At 41.6% G+C, this 27,695-nt stretch overlaps 1 protein-coding gene and 1 pseudogene across 4 annotated transcripts in view; one reads left to right on the top strand and one right to left on the bottom strand.

Moving 5' to 3' along the window:
* PITPNC1 (phosphatidylinositol transfer protein cytoplasmic 1) overlaps positions 1–27,695 on the bottom strand; it is a 265,455-nt gene that overhangs the window by 219,027 nt on the left and 18,733 nt on the right. The window lies entirely within an intron of this gene.
* Positions 14,424–14,541, top strand: LOC137213667 (5S ribosomal RNA; annotated as a pseudogene).

A 27,695-nucleotide genomic window follows, 5' to 3' on the forward strand; every position in this document is an offset into this window, starting at 1 on the left:
AATCTATTTGTCTGCTCCATGATGTCTTTGTTAGAAAAGTAAAAAGCTGAAGAAGCCCAAGTTTGAATTGGGAAAACTCATGGAGCTACATGGTAACGGTAGTAGTTCTAGAAAAGCTACTGGGGATGAGACAGGTGCTAAAGTTGAACAAGCTGATGGATATGAGCCACCAGTCCAAGAATCTGTTTAAAATTCAGACTTTTAATGGTGACAAAGATCTTATTTATGAAAATAAAATAAAATAAAATAGCACCCATACGCACACCCACAGGTACCTTAGGTCACTTGATTATATTACCCTAATTTGATTTTTCTTTATTACACTCAATACCATCTGAAATTATATTATTTATTTCTGTGTTCGCTTACTTATGGTCTGTCTCCACCAGTAGAATGTCAGCCCCATGAGGACAGGGACGTGCCTGGAGGGCTTCCCAGTTTAGTGAGGGCACAAAGACATGTAAAAAGCAGTGACACTCATGGGTCCAGACACTGTGGGGGGATCTCATCTTCACAAAAATCCTACAGGGTAGGTGCTATTATTATTCCCATTTTACAGATGAGGTAACTGAGGTTGAGTCACTTGCCAAGGGGAGCCAGGGCTCAAAGCAGGTGGTCTGAGTCTAGATCTTGTGCTTTTGGCTTCTAGCCTACCTCCCCAAAAAAGATGACAGCATTTTGCCAAGGGGAATGTAAAGGTTATGTTATAGGCCTGTGAGAGCCGGAAGAGGAAACTGTCTGAACAGGGTTGAGAGCATCCCTTTGCTGGTAAGCTAATGAGTTCCTGGGCAGAGGAGGCAATCAACATGTGTAAATGGACAGGCAGTATAACAGAGAGCGGCAGACAGCCGACGGCATTCAAAGGGATGCAAAGAAGTTTCTGGTCATCCTATATGAGCAGGAGGAGGGGACACAGGACCCTGGCTCCATAGCTGAAGTGTCAGTATTAAGTCAGTTGCTGCAAGACTCATTCCCAAGCTGCAGCCCTGGTTCTAAGCACTAAACGCTTGACCTCCTTAACATATGTAATCAAGGTGCTCTCTTAAACCAGAGTTTCTGCTTCTGTGCTCCAGCCTTGCTCTGCTCCATGCCCTTGGAGAGCCAGGTTCTGTTCTGAGCCCGAGTAGCAGTGCCACCTGTGGTCTCTGCTGACAACACCCCCATTCAGCCCGTACTGCACTTCTGCTGGCCTGCTGGCCGCCGGACTATTCTTTGGATGCCTCTTCTCCCCCGGCTGGGTGGTCCTCTGATGCAACTGCCTGCAAGCTTGGCTGACCATAGCAGCCACCGCACTCGCCCTATGCGGCGTCACCCACGTGTCCAGACCTGCCCCTGCAGCTGCAGCTAAGCCCTTTGCCTTCCCTAAGGCACACTTGTAGCTCTGTCTCCTCTCTAGATCTGGCTTCCGTTGGTCTGGCTCAAGCAAGGAGAAGACAGGAAAACTATAAAAAGCAGAAGAGGGAGAGCCATTTAGCGCAGAAGCAATTGGCTCTTTTGCCAAATATCTGCAAGGCTTGTTCCCATGATTCATGCAGGTCTCAGCTCAAATGTCATTTCATCAAAGGCCTTCCCCATTGCTTCTCCCATCCCTACTCCCTTCTCCTTTATCCTGCCTTTTTTAAATCTCTACCTGACATTACATTATATTTTTATGTTTATACGTTATTGTCTGGGTCCTCCCATGCAGAAAGCAGGAAGTTTCTGGTGGCCCCAGGCGTTCCTTGACATGTGGCTGCACATCCCTAGTGCCCAGAGCAGTGTCTGGCATATAATAATCACTCAATAAATAGTGATAGGCTAAATGAGAACAATAGTCCCACAGAGCCGAAATCCATAGGTAGGATACACTATACTGGCTGATATTTACAAAGATCTCTCAAGAGATCAAGGCAGAGGAGTATTTATTTTTTTCTTAGAGTTAAATTTTTTTCTTTGATGTTCAGAAAGCCTGTAACAAAGTTTCTAGAACATAGCAAGCCCAGCAAAATGTTAGCTATTATGACAGAAAACATCCTAGAAAAATTTACATGATTTTGTTCAACCTTCCTTATCAGGCACACCCAGCTTGTTTCCTGAGAGTTTCAGATGGCTGGAACTTTCCTGGAGGGTTAATCCACTGGGGAAATACAGGGGTGTGGCTGGTGCCATCTGAAACTGAAAATATCAGACCGAGCCAAAGAGAGGACATTGTAAATACAGGTGTTGCTGATGAAATAGACATACAACCCGTTGTCCAAAAAAGTCACCACTTCGAAGATAAACGAAGAAAAGGTTTTCAGACTGATGCACGTGGAGCCCTTGGAGATCTAAAATGTGTGGAAATGTGTGAGTTATGCATTCCTCCGGCTTTATGCTTTTAAGTAAGGACAAATCTACATTAGCATTCAAGGGCCACAGAATCCGGTCTGTTTTACAAATTACCGTGTAATTAAACAGAAGCACATTTTTCCCCTATTCTTAGTATTCCGCTCACCCTCTCTAGCCAAAACCACAACTTAAAAACTGCAAACTCATGGCACTGTCAAGGAATATTTTCTAACTGTCCCCTAAAACTGCCAAACAAGCTGTGTTCCCGTCATGAATAAAGGTATAAAGAGGCTGACAGGAGGTTAAAAGATGGGAGAAAATGTAAGAAGGGTAAATCTCCAGGGTGAGACAATACAGAAAGTTTTTTTAGAAGAAGCATTGTTTATGTCAATGATCCTTAAAGGGACAGTTCATCAAAAGTAGAAACACCTAATAAAGGTCTTTCAACGTTCCAAGTTTTTTATGGCACAGAGCAGCAGCAGAGAGTTAATCTTACATCAAGTGCCAAAATTTCTTTTGAAATTTTACTGACCCATGAAATACAAGACTGGCACCATTGCACAATAGTCAGTATTTTTCAATTTACGCATCAGGGGTTCATGAGGTCATTTTAGTTGGTAAATACCTTCATTCTCTTCTTCCTTTCTCTCTTTTTCTTCAATAAAATAGAATAGAAAAATAGAAAACATCAGGAGATAAGGACAGGTAGCACAAAGGTTAACTAATACTTCATGAAACGCTTGTTTTAATTGTATAAATACATAAATGCATGTTTGTACTGGGTCGGGATGTAAATTGTACAATATTTCTTACTGTGGGTCACAGACAAAAAAAAACTTCGAAAGCTTTTGTACTGTTTTTCTTAGAGTAATACATATTCATAATTGAGCATTTGTAAAACAAATTATAAGAAAGTTTAAAATCATCTATAATTCTGTCACAAATGACTATATTAATATTTTTATCTCCTAAGCATAGTATGTTTTTATATTACACAGACACTAGCTGGACACACAAACACTAAATATTCCTAAGTCCTCTCATGTAGCACCATGATTTAAATAGAAGACTGATCCTCAATGGCTGTGTGCCACAACTGGGGGGGAACCCTCTTATTTTTTTTGTTTTTCTTTTGGCCGCGTGGCTTGTGGGATCATAGTACTAACCACTGAGTCCTAACCACTGGAAGGCCCAGGAATTCCCAGGGGGTGGCGGGGGACAACTCTCTCTCTCTCTCTTCTTTTTTAAATTAATTTATTTATTTTTGGCTGCGTTGGGTCTTCATTGCTGCACGCAGGCTTTCTCTAGTTGCAGCGAGTGGAGACTACTCTTCGTTACTGTGCGCGTGCTTTTCATTGCGGTGGCTTCTCTTGCGGAGTACCGGCTCTAGGCGCGCAGGCTTCAGTAGCTGTGGCACGCGGGCTCTAGACAACAGGCTCAGTAGTTGTGGCGCATGGGCCTAGCTGCTCCGCGGCATGTGGGATCTTCCCGGACCAGGGCTTGAACCCGTGTCCCCGCATTGGCAGGCGGATTCTTAACCGCTGTGCCACCAAGGAAGCCCCTAAGGGGGAACACTCTTAAACAAGATGAAATAGTGCCATTTCAGATGCTGAGGCATCCATCAATCTCTGTGATTACATCAGTTGATAGATGGAATTGATTTCTATCTACCTGTTCACAGAAGGAATGCCATCTTCCACCTTAAAAGTAAGCATTTGATTCCACCATGAACATTTTCAACAAAGATTCAATCAAATCAGATTATATATTTGCTTGGAATTTTGCTTCCAAGTGCTAAATACGGTTTATTTTTAGCCTTGGGAGTGATGGAATTTGTGTTAACAGGTCCTGGTGAGAATAATCAGTTCGCAGCCAAGCTCCGGGTGCAGCCAATGTTCACGTGCAATGAAGGAAGACTTTGAAAATCCGACAAATCCGGATCACACGCTCCTGTGAGAGGAGTCGGAGGAGGTTTTAATAGTGAGAAATTGTAAATGGTGGGAAAGGAGTAAAGTAGCCAGCATCTCACAGTGCCACAAAGCCCTGCGTATTAATGTGAACTCATTCCAGACAACCAGGAGAACTTCTCCCGGGGGGAATTGGGACTAGGAGAGAGTGGCCTGGAATGGCACCTCCATGGTATTAAGGAGTCAAAGGGACCTCACAGTTGCATTTGCTACAAAGGAGAGAAGCACGGAACACGGTGCTGAGAACGTCGTTGGCAAGTGAAAGTGAACTTCAACGTGCATAGGAATTCCAACATTATCAATTAATTTGTTTCATATCAAACATGGGTGCCCTTACCAAACAATGCAAATGAGAAATCCAATTTTCAGGAAATAAATGTGGAACATTTATATAAAAATTAAATAAGTTGTAAGAAAACATTGTGATACTTCAATATAGAAACTCTAAACATATATTTATATTCAAATGAGTTTCTTACTCCAAAGTATAATTTTCATACTTCGAAGAGTACAGGAAGTTTATGATGATCTATGCAGGTGTCAGCAAACCAGAGGTTGAGGACCAATGGCCTATTTGGTAAATAGAGTTTTATTGAAATGCAGTCTCATACTCATCCCTCTAACCTATTGTCTATGGCTGTTTTTGAGCTTCAGTGGCAGCATTGAATGATTGTGCCAGAGACCTTGTAGCCTGCCAAGCCAAAAACAGTCACTAGCTGGCCCTTTAAGAAAAATTTTGCCTAAAGTAAACTGGATTTCTGGTGAAGCAATGCACCTTCTGAACGGGTGGCAGGTCTTGAAGAAGCTGTAGCTATTTCTGAGGGCCCCATCTTCCTGCACAATGAACTAGTGATTCTTCTTTCTCTGCAGAGGTCATTTATACAGGGGCATATGAATAGCTGTAAAATGTAACAGGAACACCAGTGGGGTTTGGATTGGTGTTAAAACCAGTTTCACAGAAGTGTGACTTTCAGATCTGCAAGGAATCTACTCAAAACCTCTTCTGTGAAACTGATCCGGATGTTTCAGCACTGAATCCAAATAAGGACCAAGACAGTCAAGAAGGAACACTGCGACTCTCTTCATGTGAGACTCAGACCACATATTCCTTCCAGGCTGGAGAATACAAATCTGGAGGCTGCTTTTGAAGGAGCTACAGAAACTCTCTTCTTTTCTTTAGCAACCTTCTCCTATTTGCCCTTGACCCCAGAACCCAGGATGGAAACCCACATAGATACAGTTGGGAGCACACCCATTTCTTTCAACGCAGGTAAACCACGTAACCCTGTAGGTTGAAAGTACTAGTGACCATATTTCACCAGCTCTCCCCAGCAGGCCTGCTGGTGGGGGTGAGGGTGCTCCAGGCAAATATTACCTCCCCCAGGCAAAGCCCTGCAAGATGATGGAGAGTATTTCCCCAGTCCATCAAGATTCTTCTGTCTGTTAGGGAAAAGACCTTTATTCAACTTGTATTGCTTGATTTGAAAGCCACACCCAAATCTCAATGCCATCCTGACAATATTTCTATTAAATAAAATCCTCCCATCTTGTTGGGAGGTTTTTAAATCAATCTGCCACAAAAAGCTTCTGAACGAGTTAACGCAGACGCCTGACTCACTCTCCAGCAAGCACTCCTCCACGAAGAATCAATGGACTTTTTTCAATCTATCAAAACAATCAGCAGTTAAGCAGTAATACAATTAAAATGCAGCTCTTCCTTGTACTCTTTCCCATCTTTAAAAAGAAAAAAAAAAAGGCAAGGATGCTGAAGTCTTGGGAGTAACAGAATTAAGACCTAGCTGCTGGGTTCAAATCTGAGCTTCATCCCTTAGGGAAGAGCCACATTTGCTAAGTGCACAGGCCACAGAAGGCACTGAGGCACGACCACACGACCACTCTTTCTCAGCCCACTTTTATTTATTTTTTTATTGCAGTATAGTTGATTTACAATGTTGTGTTAGTTTCTGGTGTACAGCAAAGTGATTCAGTTATACATGTATATATATCTCTATTCTTTTTCAGATTCTTTTCCATTATAGGTTACTACAAGATATTGAATATAGTTCCCTGTCTCGGCACACTTTAAAAGATGAGCACACTGAAGCTCAGAGGGTTAACGTGACTTGTCCAAGGTCAAGCACCTAGTAAGAAGTGGCAAAACTGGGATTCAAATTCATTCTATCCCCAAAACCCTATTTTGTTTTGTTTTCTCCCCCCAACTCTATGTAATGATAGCTGGACAATGTCAAAGGTCTATGACCTCCTCACTTCCTGGGACAGCCCTGGGGACGTGCTGTTTTGTTTTGCTCTCTCCCTCTCCTTTTATTTTTATTTTATTTTTCCTTGCCTCTCCTTTCAGTCTTTCGAAGTATATATAGGTACTTCAGATGATTAGGTTTAAGCCTTCTTCGTTACAGTCACAAGTGAGTCATACTTCCTGCAAGTTATACCAGCTCACCTTGCTGGGTTCCAAGCGTTCACAGATATTAAGCTCTCATACTGTGAATCTTAACTTCAATTTGAGGTCATTTCCTGTGGGCCTCATGTATCATCTACATGTGGAATTCGCCTCTCGTTATTATCTCTGGAAGGTCTCTAATTGCCTTGGCCCTTCTAGACTGTAGGCCCCATCAAGGAAGGATTTGCTGGCTCACTCACCACTGTATTCCCAGAACCTGATAAATACTGACTAGACCAATGGACACTGTACTTTTGCCACATTTCAAGGAGGTAGGGAAACTAAGCCACAGGAAGATTTAAGATAACTTCTCTAAGACCACAAAAAGAGTGGGACTTCACATAAAGCCATTTAAGAACAGCCATAACCTGGATAAGGTGTCATCTGATAGAGCAACCTGGTTCTTTCCCTAATGCCATGCTATACAAAGGGGTTAGGAACAACATAAATGGGTTTTGAAATTTACCATCTGCTTTTCCCAAGTCTTTGGCACCAAGATAAAAGACATTGATCCTATGCTGTACGTGTGAATGAATCCAACACAGGGTGAAAAACTAGCAGTTCTTTTTCCACCTACCAAGTTCTCACAAGCACCATAAAGAAGAAAGCCTAGGCTCAGCCTACCTGGAAGGGAAGAAGCCAGGGAGAGGTGTGCAGAGGTCTCCCAAAGTACCACCTTCCCCCGTGCACCCAGAAGGACCCTAAAAGAGCCCCCTCCCCACAAATGGACTGGAGCTGAGTATGTTCTAGTTAACTTCATGGACAATGCATTATTCATGGATGGTGAGATTCTTAGTAGGCTCTTTATGAATTAGGACCCACATTAGGCATTTCTGATTTTCCTTCCACTGCATACAGACTATGTAAGTAGAGGACTACTGATTTGATCAGAAGAAATACTGGAAAATAAGCCTGAGTACCAAGGCACTATAAGTGCTTCTATGAGGAGAAAATACATAAATGTCAGGAAATGCACTGGAAATAAAAACACAAGCAGAAAATTGAACGGATTCACGTCATGTGCCTCCAAGAATTTGGAGATCTTGCTACACACTGAGATTTTTGCTCCCCTGCTTCTGGCTGCATTCGGAGGCATGCCGACAGGCCGTGACTTAGTAATTCCTGCGCATCTTCCTTTGAAGGTTTTCAAATCGCATTTAATACAAAGCATGTCATAAAAAAGACTCACTAATCATGGATCAATAAAATATATTCCCTTCCATGGAGTACCTTTTTATACCTCCAATCTGAAAAGCAGTGCTTTCCTGACACCCCCTTGGGAATCAAAGGCAGACTCATGTCAGGCCCACAGAGCACAAAGGAAAATGTCTCTGATAACTTTGTGCTTTATGTACAGCCAGAGGTGGATCATTCTGGAATAAAAGGATTTTTTAACATGAGTCCATTTACTCTGTAATTCAGAGAAAAAGAGGGACTTCCCTTTCTCAGAATTTTCCTGATCCCATTTTAAAGTCAAAACTAGAAAGTATCCCAAACAAGCATGAAAGCCTGGCTAGCTCTGAGATCTAAAGCACGTACCGAATCCACAAAACTTGAGACAAAGACACAGAGAAGGATGCATGAGTCTGGCACAGCAACTTGAGATAATGTTTGCTGGATATAAATCTGGCTTCGTAGGAAATACACCCTATCTATGCTCTACCCAAGAATTAGGAAACTTCTAGAATCTGTGCCAATGAAACAGAGCTGATTGAACAATTCGGAGAGAGCTTCTACTTCTCCGCCACATGTACCACAAGTACCCCTCCATCCCCTGCACCTGCTGCCAGCCTTTTCCAACCTCCTATTGCCATCTTTCTTGCTTCCACATTTTTCCTCTCCTTTTCTCCTTCTCCCTCTAAGCAAGCTTTTAGTTGTGGTTGCAAGCCACCATCTCCGCTTAAATTCACTGAATTCTCAACCCAGTGTTAATCTGGGCAAAGAAGGTGTGGTCCTCTGTCCCTTACAGATCAGCTGGCATAAAAAGAGCTAGTTACTTTGCAATGCCAAGCTAGACCCAAGTAACATGAAGTTCTCACAGGCTGAGAGATCTCTGAACACAACCCAAGGCATCAGTACTGTATGTTTTCTCTGGTCGAGGGCATTCATTTTCATCATGATTATATTAAGCAGAAAACCTAAAATGACTGTCATCCTTGGTCGCTAATGCCTTTCTTTTTCGTTTCCTCCCCCTCTAACAAGACTGTTTCACGGAACAGGTAGAAATCTGCCTACCTATCCAAAAAATGAAAAACATGATGCTCTTCTGATAGGAACTTTTTTCATGAAACACTGAAATCCCATTTCCCTGCACTGTAATTTCTAGGTCATTACTTACTAAGCAAAGTTAGAATATTCCATTTAAATGTAAAATTGTCTTCTCCTAGGACTGGCAGAGCAGCGCTGCCATAAACAAACAAATTGAGCAAGTTAGAAATTTAGTCTCTAATAAAAATAGGTATGGGGGGCTTCCCTGGTGGCGCAGTGGTTGAGAGTCCGCCTGCCGATGCAGGGGACACAGGTTCGTGCCCCGGTCCGGGAAGATCCCACGTGCCGCGGAGCAGCTAGGCCCATGAGCCATGGCCGCTAAGCCTGCACGTCCGGAGCCTGTGCTCCGCAATGGGAGAGGCCACAACAGTGAGAGGCCCGCATACCACAAAAAAAAAAAAAAAAAAAGGTATTGGGGGGTGCTTTATAATAATCTGCAAGGCTATAAGCAGATCTTAGTCTACTACACAATCATCTCCTGATAATGAGGTTATGTGCTTAGGAGCCTTAAGACCTGAATCATCTGTCAGTGAGATTTATGACATGCACTTCCCAAGGGAAGGATACCCCTAATACATTGTCGTATTCCATTGACTAAGCAGTCAGGGCCCCCATGTCTGCGGGAAACTAGAGAGACCTTTTCCACGGTGCCAAGTACAAAAGTATGCTCTCAGGGGGACAACTGATGAGAAATTATTTTAAAAGTGTGCAAAGATATATGACCTACCTCAAAAGACACGCAGAATTTTATAGAAAATAGAAGAGATTCAACCCAGGCCTTTCAGTACTCTAGATTTGTGGAGCAACGGGCCTTTTAGAAGATCAGGAAGGCTGGCAACCAAGAGACTATACGCAGATCCTGTTAACTCTGCCTCTGCTTTCGTTGCCGACACCACTTTGAGCTTAGGAACCAGGAGGGGTCCTGGATGTTGGGACTATTTATAAATCCTTACTTCTCAAATATGGCAGGACCCTATCAAGGTACATCAGCATCCCTGTACCCTGAGAACCTCAACAAGAGGCTGGGGGCCAAAGAATCTAGGCAGAAATACACTGCATCTGTCCCAGCTCCCCATGACCGTCTCGTTTTCGCTAGGTTTATGCATCTGTAGCTGAAAATATAGGATCTTAACCTAATTTGACAGTGGGTGAAATTATGCAAAACTCCACTGTAAATAAAATAGCAACACATATGAATAATGAAAAGGGGTGCACATCTACATACAAAGAAGGACAAAGCGTCATTTGGAAAATTAAGTGAGTTTTTCAGAGTTCGTACCTGTGTTCATAAAGAGTCCAGTCGTTGCCATGCTATTTTCCATATTAAACACACATGACACTGAAGTTGGTGTACCTTCAATTTTGCAATCGTTTTTCAACATACAAATGAGGGCAAAGAATGGCAGCACATTTTTACACATAAATATAAAAAACACTCAGGTTTGTTTTTCAGGCAAGCATGATTTTTAAAAGTCAATGTTTTCCTTCCGAAAGACGTGACTCTTGCATATTTATCCTATCTAAGTCGGGACTTCATCATTTTCAACCAAAGTTCCTTGCATAACATCCAGAAGAAGGAAGAGGACAACATGATCTTCAGAAAATGTTATAATTCTTCAGAGAGAAAAAAGTCAGAATGAGTTTCTGGGTTCAAAAAGATGTAACATTTTAGATTTCATTTATTAAGGGCATTGTGAAGCCATTATATAACCATGTCCATGTAACTCTAATAGCCAACAATCTCGTTAGCTCTATTTTCAAGAGAGCCAAGGCAATAAAAAGAAGAGATATTAAAAGTTAACTACATAATACATTGGGGGAATGCAATTAACTTCATTTGGCCAAGCATGGGATACAAGGGAGGGGCAGAAGATGAGGCTGGGGGAATTCTGCCCTGGAGGACTTTAAATGTCACACAAGGGACTTCCCTAGTGGCACAGTGGTAAGAATCCACCTGCCAATGCAGGGGACACGGGTTCGAGCCCTAGTCCGGGCAGATCCCACATGCCGCGGAGCAACTAAGCCCATGTGCCACAACTACTGAGCCTGCACTCTAGAGACCGCAAGCCACAACTACTGAGCCCATGTGCCACAACTACTGAAGCCCGCGCACCTACAGCCCATGCTCCACAACAAGAGAAGCCACCGCAATGAGAAGCCTGCACACCGCAACTAGAGAAAGCCCGTGCGCAGCAACGAAGACCCAACGCAGTCAAAAATAAATAAATAAATAAATTTATTATTTTTTTTAAATGTCACACTGAAAGGCTTAGACTCACTGTAAAAGAGGGTGCGCTGACCCTAGGGATTCGGAGAAGAATGCGACATGGGTCTTGTTATTAAGAAACTTACAATCTATGGGCTTCCCTGGTGGCGCAGTGGTTGAGAGTCCGACTACCGATGCAGGGGACATGGTTACGCGCCCCAGTCCGGGAATATCCCACATACCTCGGAGCGGCTGGGCCCGTGAGCCATGGCCGCTGGGCCTGCGCGTCCGGAGCCTGTGCTCCGCAACGGGAGAGGCCACAAGAGTGAGAGGCCCGTGTACCGCAAAAATAAATGAATAAATAAATAAATAAATAAATAAATTTAAGCACTTTATAAAGTGTTTTTCTCTGTCAATACTAAAAATATTCAGTAATTCTATAGTCGAACTAATGGGTCCAACTTGGGTGCTTTATTTTAAAAAGGTTTAAGTGTGATTCCCATATTTGGTTTATTATAGTCATGGGGAGTGTTTGCTAAAAAAACAAATTCTTGGGTTTCCCTGGTGGCGCAGTGGTTGAGAGTCCGCCTGCCGATGCAGGGGACACGGGTTCGTGCCCCGGTCCGGGAAGATCCCACATGCCGCGGAGCGGCTGGGCCCGTGAGCCATGGCCACTGAGCCTGCGCGTCCGGAGCCTGTGCTCCGCAACGGGAGAGGCCACAACAGTGAGAGGCCCGCGTATCGCAAAAAACAAACAAACAAACAAAAAATAAATTCTTTATCCTCTCCTCAGAAGTACTGAATCAGGTCACGCCACCAAGTCATTCTTATATGCAGGTAGTTTAGAAAACACTGAATTCTCTTTCTGAATGATCTAGCCTCCAGCTTTGGCTTCACATTGGACAAAAGGAACAATAAATTTCATTCCCCCACTGTCATCTCTTTCTGTACCTACACTTTCAATTTCTCCTCCATCATTCTCGACTTCTCAAATACTCTGAAATTACATCCAGGAACCAACTAACTGCAGAGGAAAACTATAATGGAGAAACAATAGATAGGAACCAAAAAGAAATATGTAAACGGGAAACAATACAATAAAAGGGAAAAGAAATTTAAGTGAAAAGATAAATATTTGAGGAAATGGAATACCAGTACTTATTATCTTCCAATTTCTTCTCTTTCCCCAGGTCACGAGAGATCAGGAGCATAATTACAGGGATGCAAATGAGTGAGGAGTCATCAAGACTTTAGTATCTAGTTGAGTTGGAGGACTTGGTTAATTCCAGGCATCCTGGGGCTAACGTCAAGGTGAGGGGTGGGGGAGACCATAAACATTCAGTCTATATACCACTAGTCATAACATCAATTTGTTCCTGAGACTGAGTTGCCATTTCTCTTGGATGTGAGTTTCAGTTTCTTGAATACAGCAACTGATGAGCTACTCAAGTGCCCCTAGGGCTGGGGCATCTTGCCCATCTCTTCTTCCCCCAACCCTCACTCCTGCTTTGTAACTGACATCCTGTCCCTGAGTCCCACTCTGAGCTGGAGCACTTCCCCACATGCTTTTCTGATGCTGCTAGGCAGGCTTCCTTCACCCCCCAGCCACCTGCCTTCTAGAGGTCTTTCTTCACCTTCTCATGGCCATCCCTGTTGACACCCACCTACCTGGACCACACTGGTGGTCCAGCATAGAGCTGTTGTGTTTTCCAGGTGTAACTCCCTGTAATCACAAGCAGAGAGCATTTCCATCTCCTTCAATGTTCTGAGTACCATCTACCCAACTTTGTGTCAGCCAACCCTTCCACATGATGCTATAGGATGTGATAGGGTATGTTTCTCATCATCATGGACACAATTTCGTCTTAGCATAACTATAATATGCGGGTTCCAAGAAAGTGAAGCAGCTCTCCTCACCCCTTGATACCCTGATTCTGCCAACTGCTACACTATACTAGTCCCAGACCCTATGTAAGAGAGTAATAATAGGCTGGTGTGATGTTGCTTTAATGAACACACACCCTTATTCACTATTAGCAAAAGCTTCACCACCTCAATGAGCCAAAGATCTGTTTAAGCCTCACACTGATATTTACAAATTTAAAGAGATACTAACTGGATACTGGGTTCTCCGACTACTGGCCTTTTGCTTGCTTACAATAATTCTTGCTGGACTTCCCTGGTGGTGCAGTGGTTAAGAATCTGCCTGCCAATGCAGGGGACACGGGTTCAAGCCCTGGTCCAGGAAGATCCCACTTGTCGCAAAGCAACTAAGCCTTTGTGCCACAACTACTGAGCCTGTGCTCTAGAGCCCGCGAGCCACAATTACTGAGCCCGTGCGCCTAGAGCCCGTGCTCCACAACAAGAGAAGCCACCGCAATGAGAAGCCCGCGCACCTCAAGGAAGCGTAGCCCCCACTAGACAAACTAGAGAGAAGCCCGCGCGCAGCAACGAAGACCCAACTCAGCCATAAATAAATAAATAAAAACTTTTAAAATAATAATAATTCTTGCTAATAAAATAGTAGAAGCCTAAGAGGCAAATTTCACTTGCAAATACTACTTCTTTCCTTTCGGTAGTAACTATTCAAGGAGACACTAACAAAGAGAACGTTTAAAAGCTGAGTTTTCCTGGATATAAACTCTTATACATTGCTGATAGGAGCATAAATATTACAATCACTTTGGGAAACATGTGCATAACTCTACACCCCTAGTCATATTCCCTAGAAAGACACTCTCACATGTGGGTAATAAAAAACATGTTTAAGTATGTTCCCAGCAACAGTGTGTAGAAAAGCAAAACTCTGGGAACAACCCACTATGGGTCAAAGAATGAATTAAATACATTACGGCAGATTCATATAAAGCATACTCTACAGCCATAAAAGTGAATGAATTATATGCATCAATCTCAAGATCAAAATGTTCAGTAAAAAAGATGAAGCTCGGGCTTCCCTGGTGGCGCAGTGGTTGAGAGTCTGCCTGCCGATGCAGGGGACAGGGGTTCGTGCCCCGATCTGGGAAGATCCCACATGCCGCGGAGCAGCTGGGCCCGTGAGCCATGGCCGCTGAGCCTGCGCGTCCGGAGCCTGTGCTCCACAACGGGAGAAGCCATAACAGTGAGAGGCCCGCGTACCGCAAAAAAAATAAATAAATAAAAAGATCAAGCTCTGCAATACAATGGGGAAACACAGTCTTTTCAGAAATGATGTGGAATCTATGGCCATACCGCCCTTAATGTACCTGATCTCGTCTGATCTCGGAAGCTAAGCAGGGTCAGCCTGGTTAGTACTTGGATGGGAGACCAAATGTGAATACAAGGTGCTGTAGGCTTTAAAAAAAAAAAAAGTGGTGCTGGGAATTCCCTGGCGGTCAAGTAGTTAGGACTTGGCGCTTTCACTGCTGGGGCCTGGGTTCAGTCCCTGGTCGGGGAACTAAGATCTGCAAGCTGTGCAGCACAGCTAAAAAAAAAAAAAATGGTGCTAGGACAAAGTGGATATCCACATGCAAAAGAATAAATTTGGACCACTACCCGATACCATACTCAAAAATCTACTCAAAATGGACCAAAGACGTGAATGTAAGAGCTTAAGTGGTAAAACTCTTAGAAGAAAACATAAGTATAAATCTTTGTGGCACTGGATCATTGGCTTAGGGAACGATTTCTTAGATATTACACCAAAAGCAAAAGAAAAAGTACCTTGGACTTAATAAAAATTTAAAACTGTTGTGCTTCAAAGGACACTATCAAGAAAGTGAAACAAGAGCCCACAGAATGTGAGAAAATTTGTGCAAATCATGTTATCTGATAAGGGTCTAACATCCAGAATACAGAAAGAACTCTTAGAACCCAACAATAAAAAGACACATAACTTGAATAGAAATTTCTCCAAAGATAGAGAAATAGCTAATAAGCACATGAAAAGATGTCCAACATTATGATTGTCATTAAGGAAATGCAAATCAAAACCATGCTGAGATCCTACTGCACACCCACTAAGGATGACTAGAATCAAAAAGACAGAAAGTAACAAGTATTGGCTAGGATGCAGAGAATCTAGAACACTAATACACAGCTAGTAGGAATATAAAACAGTGCATCAACTGTGGAAAACATTCTGGCAGTTCCTCAATAAGTTAAACAGAATTTCCATACAACCCAGTAATTCCACCTTTAGGTATATATCCAACAGAAGTGAAAGTTGTTCAAACAAAAGCCCAGACACGAATATTCATAGCAGCATTATTCATAATAGCCCAACAGTGGAAACAATTGATAACAACTGATAACTGTATGAACACAATGTGATATATCCATACAATGAAATATTATTCGGCCATAAAAAAGAATGAAGTACTGATTCATGCTACATGGATGAATCTTGAAAACACTATGCTAAGGGAAAGAAGCTGACACAGAAAACCATATATTGTATGATTCCATCTATATGAAATATCTGGAATACGGAAACCCATAAATATAGAAAGTAGATCAATGGTTGCCAAGGGCTAGGCAAAGTGGGGAGTGAGGGGCGACTGACAATGGGGACAGGATTTCTTTCCGAGTGATAGAAATGTTCTAGAATAAGAAAGCGGTGATGGTTGCACAATCTTGTGAATATACTAAAACCAGTGATCTGTATACTTATTTAAAAGAATGAACTTTATGTTATGTGAATTATATCTCAATACAAAAAGTTAATAGAAAAGAACCCAGCAAGCTGTTGAAGACTACCTCCTCTGGGATGCCACATGTATAGAGAGCCTGGGATCACTGGGGGCATGTACAGTGTTCAATGAACTTGTATCATTCTACTTATTAAGCTGGGCAATAGGTTCGTGGGTGTATTGCTTCATATCTATTCAATATTCAATAAAAAAACAAAACATTTACAAGAGCAATAAATATACTTTTTTTTCTGTTTTTCAAACCACAATCAACACAAAAATTGGATTTGAATTTAAATGACCATAAGTTGGTAGTCAATCTTAACTAAGCAACCTCAGTGTGCAAAATACCATTACAGAAAATTATGGGGAGTTAAAATAGAGGCAATGACAATCACAACCCTCCAAGGAACTTATAAACTAAAGCATGAGCGGCCACCAGCTCCAGAAAGCCATAAACCAGCTTCCTCATGGAATAATTTCAGCAAAGGTTTTGACAGTCCCAGCACCAGCTATTATTAAAGAATCCATTTCATACAATTTCATACATAACAATTTCATACAATTAAAATATCAATATATTTTACTTTGAGAGCTTCAAATTTTTATTCTGAAAAGTTGTTTCCTCTCCCTTTTATAAATCTGCTTTTAAGGACTTGGGATAAGGTGGAATTAGACCATAGGAAATTGTAAGGAACTTGTTTATGAGGCTTGTTCTTCACTTGAAGTTATATATATATATATATATATATTTTTTATGGTACGTGGGCCTCTCACTGTTGTGGCCTCTCCCGTTGCGGAGCACAGGCTCCAGACGCGCAGGCTCAGCGGCCATGGCTCACGGGCCCAGCCGCTCCGCGGCATGTGGGATCTTCCCGGACGGGGGCACGAACCCGTATCCCCTGCATCGGCAGGCGGACTCTCAACCACTGCGCCACCAGGGAAGCCCGAAGTAATATATTTTTAAAGCCCCGACTTAAATGGTATCTTTAGATTATCACACATTCTCATCTAGACTCTATTAGTTTCTGAATATTCATATAATGACATCTTGAAGTGCCTTTTTTGCAAGATACGGTCTAGATAAACAGACAAGCTTTCTAAAAACAATTAAGGTTACCCTCAAGATTTATAATCGCTGTAGGTCATCGAAAATTGTATCTATGTTTCCAGTTTTACCAAAGATCGGCAAAAGCAAATAGTTTTAACTTGAACACTCTTTTTCCACTAAGGAAATCAATATTTTTATTTTATATCACAGTTTCTGGGATATATACTCTAGAAATGTATCATTCCAGTAATTAATTCAGGAACATATATCCATTTTAGAATCAACTGTCTAAACTAATACAAGTAACTTGATGATGAATGAATGTCAACTTCTCTTTGGCTGTGGAAAGCAATGGTGTTGGAGAAAGCAAATGGAAATTTGTAGCCAAAGAGCCCTGGATTGGAATCCAAATCTGCCACTGATTCTCTGACATCTGTAAAATGAAGATATTAGGATCCACCTTGGAGGATGACTGCAAAGATGAAATGAGATAATTAACACAGTGATCCTGCCACACTAGAATGTTCCACAAACATTGGCCCTCTGTGTTTTCCCCTTTCTTGTGAAAAAGCAAAGCCTTCTTAAGTAAATGTCCACATAGAGAAATATATAATTTTAATTAAACATTTAGGCACTAAAAAAAAAATCGGCTTCGCCATTTACTGAATTTTCTCCTCTGCATGGTAAATTATAATCTTGGTTAAACTGTTTCAAAAAAATTTCATGAGAACCTTATTTTTAAAATTAAAACTAATGAGGAAGTGGAGAATCATCCATTCTTAAGCTTATTAATATAACTGAAGGCTTCATCTCTCTACCCAAGTGCTTACTGGTTTCTGCAACCAAGGTGAGCAGCTATGACCTATATTTTAGGATTTGGATTGGACTGAAAAGTCGCTGTGTTGTTGGATGAAGACAGAAAGGCATGCTTATCACACCTAGCACTAAATTAAGAGGAGTAGCTAATACGGTAAATAACAAAAGCAAGAACCAAAACCGTTTTGTCAAACTTGAAATCAGCAGATGCCATTCATCACATTTACATTTCAAAGTCCTACGGTAATGGTTGTTATCACTCTAAGGCTGCTTGTTGTTGTAGGCCTCAGACACACCGGATGGAGACACTTAGCTTTGCCCGAAGAATCACGTGGATAAGACGAAGGTGAACTGATAACCGTGTCAGCCAGCAGTCTGATGCAGCTTCCAAAAATGACAATGCTAATACTAAAGCATCAACATAGCATAAGGTGCTGAAGTAACAGTTCCCATATTTTCAGTACTGGTCCTCCAATAATATCTTGAGCCCAACCTGGCCCACACCTCTTTTTGTACGGCCCACGAGCTAGCTATGCGTGGGTTGAAAAAAGGCAAAAGGATAATATTTCATGACATTTGAAAATTATATGAAATTCAAATTTCAGGGTCCATAAATAAAATTTTACCAGACACAGCCATGCCCATTCATTTACGTATTGTCTCCTCCTGATTTCATGTCGCAAGGTCAGAGTTGAGTTGTTGCAATCTTATAGCCTGCAATTCTAAAATATTTCTATCTGGCCTTTTTACAGAAAAATCTTACTGACCCTTGCTCTAGAGCACCGCATTCAATATTTTTGAAAGGGCAATAACAGAGGAGGTCCAACAGATTGGGGAGGGAGTCTGAAACCATTTCCTAAGGCGAATTGTTGAGAGAATTGTGGATATTAAGCCAGAAAAAGAGAAAACCAAAGGACAACATTATAGTTTTCTCTAAATATTTAAAGAGCCAGCATGTGGAAGTAGCTTGTGTTTGTGTCACCATAGACAGGAAAATGAAAGTTCTAGGGAGGCAGACATCAATTAAACATAAGAGAGCATCTTCTGGGAATCCCCTGGTGGTTCAGTGGTTAGGACTCCCCAGTTCCTCTGCTGGTGGCCTGGGTTTGATCCCTGGTCAGGGAACTAAGATCCCACAAGCCGCTCAGCCAAAAAAAAAAGCATCTTCTAACACATCAAAGTGGACAATCATAGATGTTATATCACAGAAGAGCAAGCACCCTGCCATGCTGGTATTTAAGCTAAAAGGCAAGATGATTGCCATGCGAGATTATTATAGAAGATTCTTACAGTGGGTAGGAAGCTGAACTGGTTTAACACTCAGGTTCTCTCTAAATTTTATCTCAAAAGAAAATGATCATAAATAACAGGTGACAGCTTAATGACAGGTCAATGGAAACAATTTCTATTACCACATTCACTAAGGATTATACCTTACAGGGAAATATATATACCTATATGTATGTGTATACATATATGTGTGTAGGTACATATATATGTAAATGGCATATTAAAAAGAGGTTTATTTAAATAAAGAGCACAGGAGCTACAAAAAGAAGCACAGGAAAAAAAGAAGGGTTATTTTTAGGAGGAGGGTTCCAACTACAGAAAATAAGGAAAGGACGTCCACTGCTAAATAAAATGAGCTGGAATCTTGCCTTGTGTTACTACAGGAAATCAGCTTGGTGCTGCTTGAAAAAGGGGAATAGTCTATATATATTTAAAATGGAAAGGGGAAGAATGCGTTAAGAAAAAAAAAAGAATGTGCTCAAATACAAAATACAGTAAAGGGCACAGTCGGGTGATTTACTTGCACTGGACTTCATAAAATAGTTTTACAAACAACTTCACAAAGCACAGCCACCTGTTAAGCTGTTATTTTGGCCTATCTATTTCCAATGGCAACCTTGACACCCAAGCAAGAGACATACCACCATAGCAACATAAACATCACGGTGTTGGAGAATAAAATTTTAGGAAGCAATTTATAGCTTCTGCAGGGCTGGAAATAAACTAATCCTTAAGCATGTGTTACTATGACATAACGTTCCCACAGGACAAACTCAGATCCTCTGGACACCTCAGGATTCCTTCCCACAGGCCATTTGGAAAGTACAGACTCCAAAAATGAATATTGTACTAGCTGGACTTCTAAAATAAAGGTATTTAAAGGTGTGAGACCGTGTGATTTCATGCACAGCTCAGGGAATGCATGATTACCAGGTATTCACACAGCATCCACACTTGGACAATTATCACTGTCCCTTACATTTGCTGAATGGGCTTGTATGTCATGTGATCAGCCCCTCATGGAGGCAAAAAGAATGGTACTGGAATACTACTCAGCCATAAAAAAGAATGAAATTTTGACATTTGCAGCAACATGGATGGACTTGGAGGGCATTATGCTAAGTGAAATAAGTCAGACAGAGAAAGACAAATACTGTATGATATCACTTATATGTGGAATCTAAAAATACAACAAACTAGTGAATATAACAAAAAAGAAGCAGACTCACAGATATAGAGAACAAACTAGTGGTTACCAGTGGGGAGAGGGAAGCGGGGAGGGGAAATATAGGGGTGGGGGAGTGGGAGGTACAAACCACTGGATATAAGATAGGCTCAAGGATGTATTGTACGACACGGGGAATATAGCCAGTATTTTGTAATAACTATAAATAACTGTAACCTTTAAACTTGTATGAGAAATAAAAAATTAAAAAAGAGCGGTATTGAAAGTTGAGGAAACTGAGGCACAAGAAAATCCAGTCTTCCTAAATCAATTCATGGCTATCAATCAGCAAGGCCTCACCATACTGCACCACCCTAAGCCAGAAACCCCAAGTTAGGGCAATATAGGTACTTTAGCTCCAGGAGATGAAATGCCAAGGAAAGGGTAGAGGAAAATGAAAGGAAAATCATGTTTGAAAGTGATGAGCCCTCTTTTCAGGCATGATACTCCCCGTGAGAGGTGGGGTGATTACCAGGACTTAAAAGATGAACTTTGTAAGGTACAGCTGATTTGCCATTCAAAAAGACCCAACCAATGGGAAAGAAAGCTGATCACCCAGCTTTAAGATGAGACACACCCAAAAGGTGTGTCGTGGGGTGGCATGTGGCAGGGCCGAGTGAGTCTGCATCTGGGTGAACAGGTTCTACCTCATCTGGGGATCTGAGAGACACCAAGGCAAATCCTGAGCCCAGTGGTCACAAACATAGGCCTGGGCTCCATCCCAGAACCACAGTCCATTAGCCCTGGCCACCATTTCTAACTGCTTCTTTTTCCTTTGCTCTTGAGTATTCTCAAAGATAGAGGCCTGCAAGGCCCGTGCGCAGTTCCTTCTCCAGATCCACAGAAGAGACTGTTCAAAGGCCAGGACAACACTGAATGCAGCCGTTCTGCAGATGAAAAACAGATGCATCTATGATGAAGCTTCCTGTGACGCCAGGGATTTGGCTGCTTTTGATATGAGAACCATTCCTGAACCCCTTTAAAAAATAAGATGGTTGGGCTTCCCTGGTGGCGCAGTGGCTGAGAGCCCGCCTACCGATGCAGGAGACACGGGTTCGTGCCCCGGTCCGCGAAGATCCCACATGCCGCGAAGCGGCTGGGCCCGTGAGCCATGGCCGCTGAGCCTGCGCGTCCGGAGCCCGTGCTCCGCAACGGGAGAGGCCACAACAGTGAGAGGCCCGCGTACGGCAAAAAAAAAAAAAAAAAGATGGTTTCTGACAGGTATAACCAACATTAAAACAAACAAACAAACAAACAAACAAAAACCTCCTAAAAGAGCTAAGGCAGAAGGCTGAACACTATGTAAATAATGGCTAATTTTAAATATACTTGACCCTTTTGGAAGTGTGTTTCTTGAAAAGGCTTTAGGGGGTTATTCCATTTGGACAACTAATAGCCTAATTACTATTTTTTAAGAAAACAATAACCAAACTCCTTTTCAGCCAGTCTTGGCAAGAGATTTCTAAGAACACCCATCTCTGCAGCACTATATGTCATACTGCTGAAAAAAACATAATTACAGTCAGCTGCATCTAAGTTTCCATCAGACACAATCCCAAAGAGGTGAACTATTGAAGCCTGAATCTAAAGGTTTTTCATTTTGAGCACGATGCCTCTTTATGAGCAACAAAAACACAACATCCAAAAAAGAAGCATTCGTCATAGCCTTCAATAGTCCAGGATTCGGGTCTCCAGTGTACACAGTACAGTCTGTACCCCAATGATTAAAGACAATTCTAGTTACCAAACTCTTTGCACTTGGGGGGGGATTAAATAACTCTATTTCGTATCTTTAAACCTGTCTCATTGAGCAAAAGAACCATCTATTTTCACAGCATTTTTCAAGCATTGAGAAAACCACTTTTATCCACCATGTCACTTTAATGGAGGCTGAAATAGCCCAAAATGATGATAAATGTTAGGTGACATGAATGGCTTTATTTGTCTTTTCATCGGCTCCAGCATCTTCATCATCATTATTTCAGGTCAGGGTAAACTCAGCAAAATTTTCCTGATGAAGGCCCATGTCAAGAGGGTACAAACCACAGGGAACTCACACATCTCAGAAGACATGTCCAGGGATTCAAATTCAAACTTTAGTGATAACCCCTGTCTTCAGAACTACCTGTCCATACAAGGAGGTGATTACAAGTCTTGTTTTCTTAAACATCTATCCAGTGTTGTTTTTCTATTTGGTTAAACTGCTAATTACTACTTTAACAAGAGTGTTGTTTTCTGTGACTTTGTTTTGCAGATGTCTACTATTTCGGGTGCATTAGAGATTAAACAGACATCTGTAAGGTGGCCCAGGCACACTGGAAAGTTCTCAGACTGGAGACCAACATTTTTCTACAACCCACTACTTTCTTGGACAGTGCAGGACACAAACTGCTCCTTGAGAGCGGCAGGACTATAATCCTAAAAAATCTAATGAAATCCAGGTTGTTGGCTAGTGAGTTGAAAACTCTACCTACAGACATCACTAAGAGAATTGACAACAATGAAAATGTTGCAAAGTTAACTTGTTAATAAGCCGTCATAATAATAAATTAGTTTTTTTCTCCTGAGTTAAATATTTATCAAATCCTAAAAAAAAAAAAAAAAAAAGCTAACATTTTAACTGTACTTCTTTATTTAGAAAAAGAGTCCAATTGATGTCTGTTTCCACCTGGTACAGGAATAAAGCATTATCATTAATCAAATATTCTGTCTTCTACTTTAATTGAAGAACACTTGTCAGTGACAACGTTGTTGGAAATACTTCTAAAATGCACTGGTACTTCTTCCTGTCTTAGTAAGTATTCCAAGCAAAAATGCACTTTTTGTGTTAAATGACAATATAGTAGGACTCCTGAATTAAAACTGTCAGGCACTCCAGCTGTTGCTACAAAGGTATAGGTCACTAAATTGAGTCATTAATGCCACCCAAAATATGGATACAGGTCCATCTTGTCATTTTCCTCCTTTGAAAGAAGGCAGAATTCAGAAAATATTTCTAGTTACCTTCTGTTAATTCAAGTTTTATTAAGTTTGCTTCCGGAAATGATGTATGAGTTTAATGATAAAGTAATATAACCAATGCTTTAAAGGAAAGAAAAAAATGCTGACCAGATACCTAGAACAGTAAACTCATAGAATGTAGAATGGTGGTTGCCATGGGCTGCAGGGAGGTGGATAGGGAGTTATTGTTTATGGGTACAGAGTTTCAGTTTTACAAGATGAAAAGAGTTCTGAAGATGGATGGTGGTGATGGCTGGCCAAAAATGTGAATGCCCTTCATGCCACCGAATTCTACACTTAAAAAATAGTTAAGAACTTCCTTGGTGGCTCAGTAGTTAAGAACCCGCCTGCCAATTCAGGGGACACGGATTCGATCCCTGGTCTGGGAAGATCCCACATGCCGCGGGGCAACTAAGCCCGTGTGCCACAACTACTGAGCCCTCGTGCCACAACTACTGAAGACCGTGCACCTAGAGCCTGTGCTCCACAACAAGAGAAGCCACCGCAATGAGAAGCCCGTGCACCGCACAAAAAGTAGCAACTAGAGAAAGCCCACGTGCAGCAACGAAGACCCAACACAGCCAAAACTAACTAACTAAATAAATAAAATAAAATAAAAATTAAAAATAATAAGTTTAAGAAAAATAGTTACGGGGACTTCCCTGGCGGTCCAGACTCTACACTTCCCCTGCAGGGGGCGAGGGTTCGATCCCTGGTCAGGGAACTAAGATCCCGCGTGCCGCGCAGTGTGGGAAGAAAACCAAAAAGTTAAGATGGCAATTTTATGTAATATGTTTTACCATAATTTTTTAAAAATTATTTTAAAAAACTGACCTGAATTACACATCCAATTAAGTGTTCTCCCCTTCAAATAGTTCATTTTAGGGCATTACATGTTTATTTCCATAGTGTTGACACAGAGCAAAACATCTCTGAATCTCTGCCGTAAAATTTAAGACAGGTTTGTTTGGATTTTTTTCATTGTTTTGAACATTCCTGATAACGGTAAATGTCTTTGGAGGACAATTTTTAATTTTAAAAAAGCCTTTTATAGCTCCATTTTCAGAATAATAATCTTATCAAGTTAAAAATTTTATTTTAGCCCACATGAGGTGTGACTCTACAGGAGCAATATGAATTTGTGCATGTGGTTTGTAAACTGCCTGTGAGGCAATGCTAGTAAAGGTGAGACACAAGTTTGCAAGGAGCCGCCTTCTCAGCAGGAAGGGAAAGTACACAGTGCTGACTAATACATTTTGATCGTTTTTCATACCCTCCAGTTTGCTTACCTCCATGTGAAAGAGGTTTAAGTTTTCAACGAAATGTGCCAGAAACATGGTGTCACTTGTCTGTTCCCATTGTTATTTCCAGATACTAATTTTCAGAAACCTACAGGTGCTTATCAGTGAACATCTCGGCTAAAGATGTCTATGAAAGCCAAAGGCTGTCACTGCCATTAAAAGGAATAATTTCTCAAAGTGTAGGGGTGGTTCTCTTTTTAGAGCATGAACTACAAAACTTCTTTTCAAAGAGGAGTATGATTCATTTATCAAAGTTAAACTGAGGAACGTCACTTGGTTTAATACTTGAATAAAACTGATTCTTCAGTAGGAGATAAAGCTTATGGACCACTCTCTTAGCTTAACTGGAACAGAAGAACTACCTCCCCCCAACTATTTCCTTTGATAATCCTGAACAAGTTATTTAATCTTTAAGGGGTGTGTGTGTGTGTGTGTGTGTGTGTGTGTGTGTGTGTGTATTGGGATAGAACTAAATAATCTCTAATGCTCCTTCCAGCTTTGGGATTCTAGGGAAGGCAGAACTGGGAAAGCAAAGAGCCTGGGCTCGGAAGTCTGACCAGCATGGGCATGAATCCAGGTCTACCATTGAATAGCCATGCAAGCACCTGTGATCCACATCTGTAAAATGGGATGCTAATATGCAACTCACAGGACCATTACAAGGATTAAATAAACAAGAAAGCGCTGGACAAATGTAATTTCTCTTTGCCTCCTTTGCATGCGGAATGTGACTGCTTGCAATCCAAGCATACAAAACAGAAACTGAATTTTTAAAACTCTTACTTTCCAAGTAGGTTTCACGGGATGCGTCGCTGAGGCACATAGTGCTATTTTATTATGTACAGAAAAGCAAAGTGAGGACTTCCCTGGTGGCGCAGTGGTTAAGAATCCACCTGCCAATGCAGGGGACATGGGTTCAAGCCCTGATCTGGGAAGATCCCACATGCCGTGGAACAACTAAGCCCGTGCGCCACAACTACTGAGCCTGTGCTCTAGAGCCCGTGAGCCACAACTACTGAGCCCATGTGCCACAATTACTGAAGCCCGCGCACCTAGAGCCGGTGCTCTGCAGCAAGAGAAGCCACCGCAGTGAGAAGCCCGTGCACCGCAGCCCCTGCTCGCTGCAACTAGAGAAAGCCTGCGCACAGCAAAAAAGACCCAAAGCAGCCAAAAAAAAATAATAAATAAATTTATTGTTTAAAAAAGAGAGAATCAGGGCAAGCAACTTTCACAATCTGTGTAAGACACGAAGACAGAGATGGCTCAGGTAAGCATAATGAACAGTGTAACCCTGCACTTCCTAGGGACTATTCAGTCCTCCACGATACCTTTCAGGAAGCGTGGGCACAGTAATTATTAAAAGGTCCTACACCATTTCTATAAACGGTCAATGCCAGTTGGAAACACTCTTGCCAGAGAGCCAAGAGATAAGTGAAACTTGGTCGTTTTAAGAATAAATAAATAAATAAATAAATAAATAAATAAATCCCACCATGACGGTTAAAACTAGAAAATATTGGAGAGTTTTGGGGAACTCCTAATCCAGCAAATAAGACCTAATGCATTTGAAGGCTTCAATCACTTAATTATATTAGCATCCAAGTTCATGGTGACTTCTCTAACCCCAGCTGACAAATTTTCTTCTGAATAAATACACAGATCAGTTAATTGGGGTATAAAAATACACAAACTAATGCTCAGAAACATCTGGATCTGACCTTAATACGGCAAATATAATCAGACCTAAATGGTGTGTGTGTGTAGCTGACATGGGACAGGGCGCAGTCTTTGGAGATTAGTTGCTTAGATTAGGTGCTTAAGCAACATTATTACAGGTTGTCATCAAATTACATTTGTTTGGCCAATCTCACTTCTCTAGGTGATTCATCCTGGGAAAGAAACAACACCCTAAAGATTGTCAGATTAATTCTAAAGAAATTAAAGGATGATGATGTTTTTTCTTTGCTTGGGAACAATAGGAATTCTAGAAGGCCGTGCTTCACCCAAACTTAAAAGAAGCAAAAAAAAAAAAGAAAGATTAAAAAAAAGTGAAGAACCACTGGATAAATCTGATCAAGAACTTACATTAGCTACTTGTTTAGGTGGATAAGTCGACTTCCACTAAAGTCTAAAAAGGAGTTTTAAGAGCTGGCCCCTTTGTCAGAGTGCTGGGAAATGAAAGAATGACTCACTTTATACTTGATGTCAAAATCTTGGTGAGCACTGGCTTTCGTGTTTCTAAATCAACAAACAGCATGGTATAATGTTGCTCAGGCCATAAGCCAGGAAGTGGCCAGTGACCCTATACTCCTTTCTCTGTCACGGGTAAAGCTAGTGGCCAAGACAGTGTGTCCTGGGCACAGAGGGGGGGTTCCTTCTAACTCTGTGTCATCCTGGGAGACTTGCCCAGCCTAATGCGGCGTGATTTTGCCATCCTAGACAGAGACTATTGACACACAGTTTAAATAGTCATTTAGTCTATTTTATAATGAAGCCTGTGATAGAAAGTCTCAAGGACATCTGCCAGAGATGAATAAAGCAGAGGACTCAACTCCCATGTAGAATCATCTCCTCCAGAACACATATTCCAGGATTCATTCTGCCAACACATCATTTCCCACTCAATGTGCAGAGAAAGCAGAGGACTGCACCTGGAACCACAGCCAGAAAGGTCACCAGGTACTTACTGTTCCTTCCATTAATGATGGCTGGTGCCAGCCTCTGTCCCCGATTAGGGGTGGGGAGGGGGGCTGTTCCTGAAGATTGTGAAATCTGTCAATGAATGTCCGTCCCCCCGCTCCACCGCCTGGTACCCTAAAGCCCTGTAGCTGTTCCAAGTTGTGATTATGTTTTTTCTGCTAAGTATCAAATTCTGACCTAAACTGTGGTCATTCTAGTCCAAATCTGGCAGATTTTTTTTTTCCCACACTGCTGCAGAAGAGAACAACCTCCTTTGGAAAGCTGTCTAAATTCAGGACAATCAGAGTCATCTTCTTGAGAACAGGGACCATAACTTTTCAGTGTTCGTACTCATAATTCAATTTCCGTGCTTTCTGTCAATGGCTCTCTCTCTGAACATAGATGTCTATTCTGCTGGAAAAATCCATAGATACCTCTTAAAAAAAAAAAAACACAA

This window comes from Pseudorca crassidens, chromosome 19 (assembly GCF_039906515.1).
Source record: "Pseudorca crassidens isolate mPseCra1 chromosome 19, mPseCra1.hap1, whole genome shotgun sequence".
In the NCBI taxonomy this organism is placed as follows: domain Eukaryota; kingdom Metazoa; phylum Chordata; class Mammalia; order Artiodactyla; family Delphinidae; genus Pseudorca; species Pseudorca crassidens.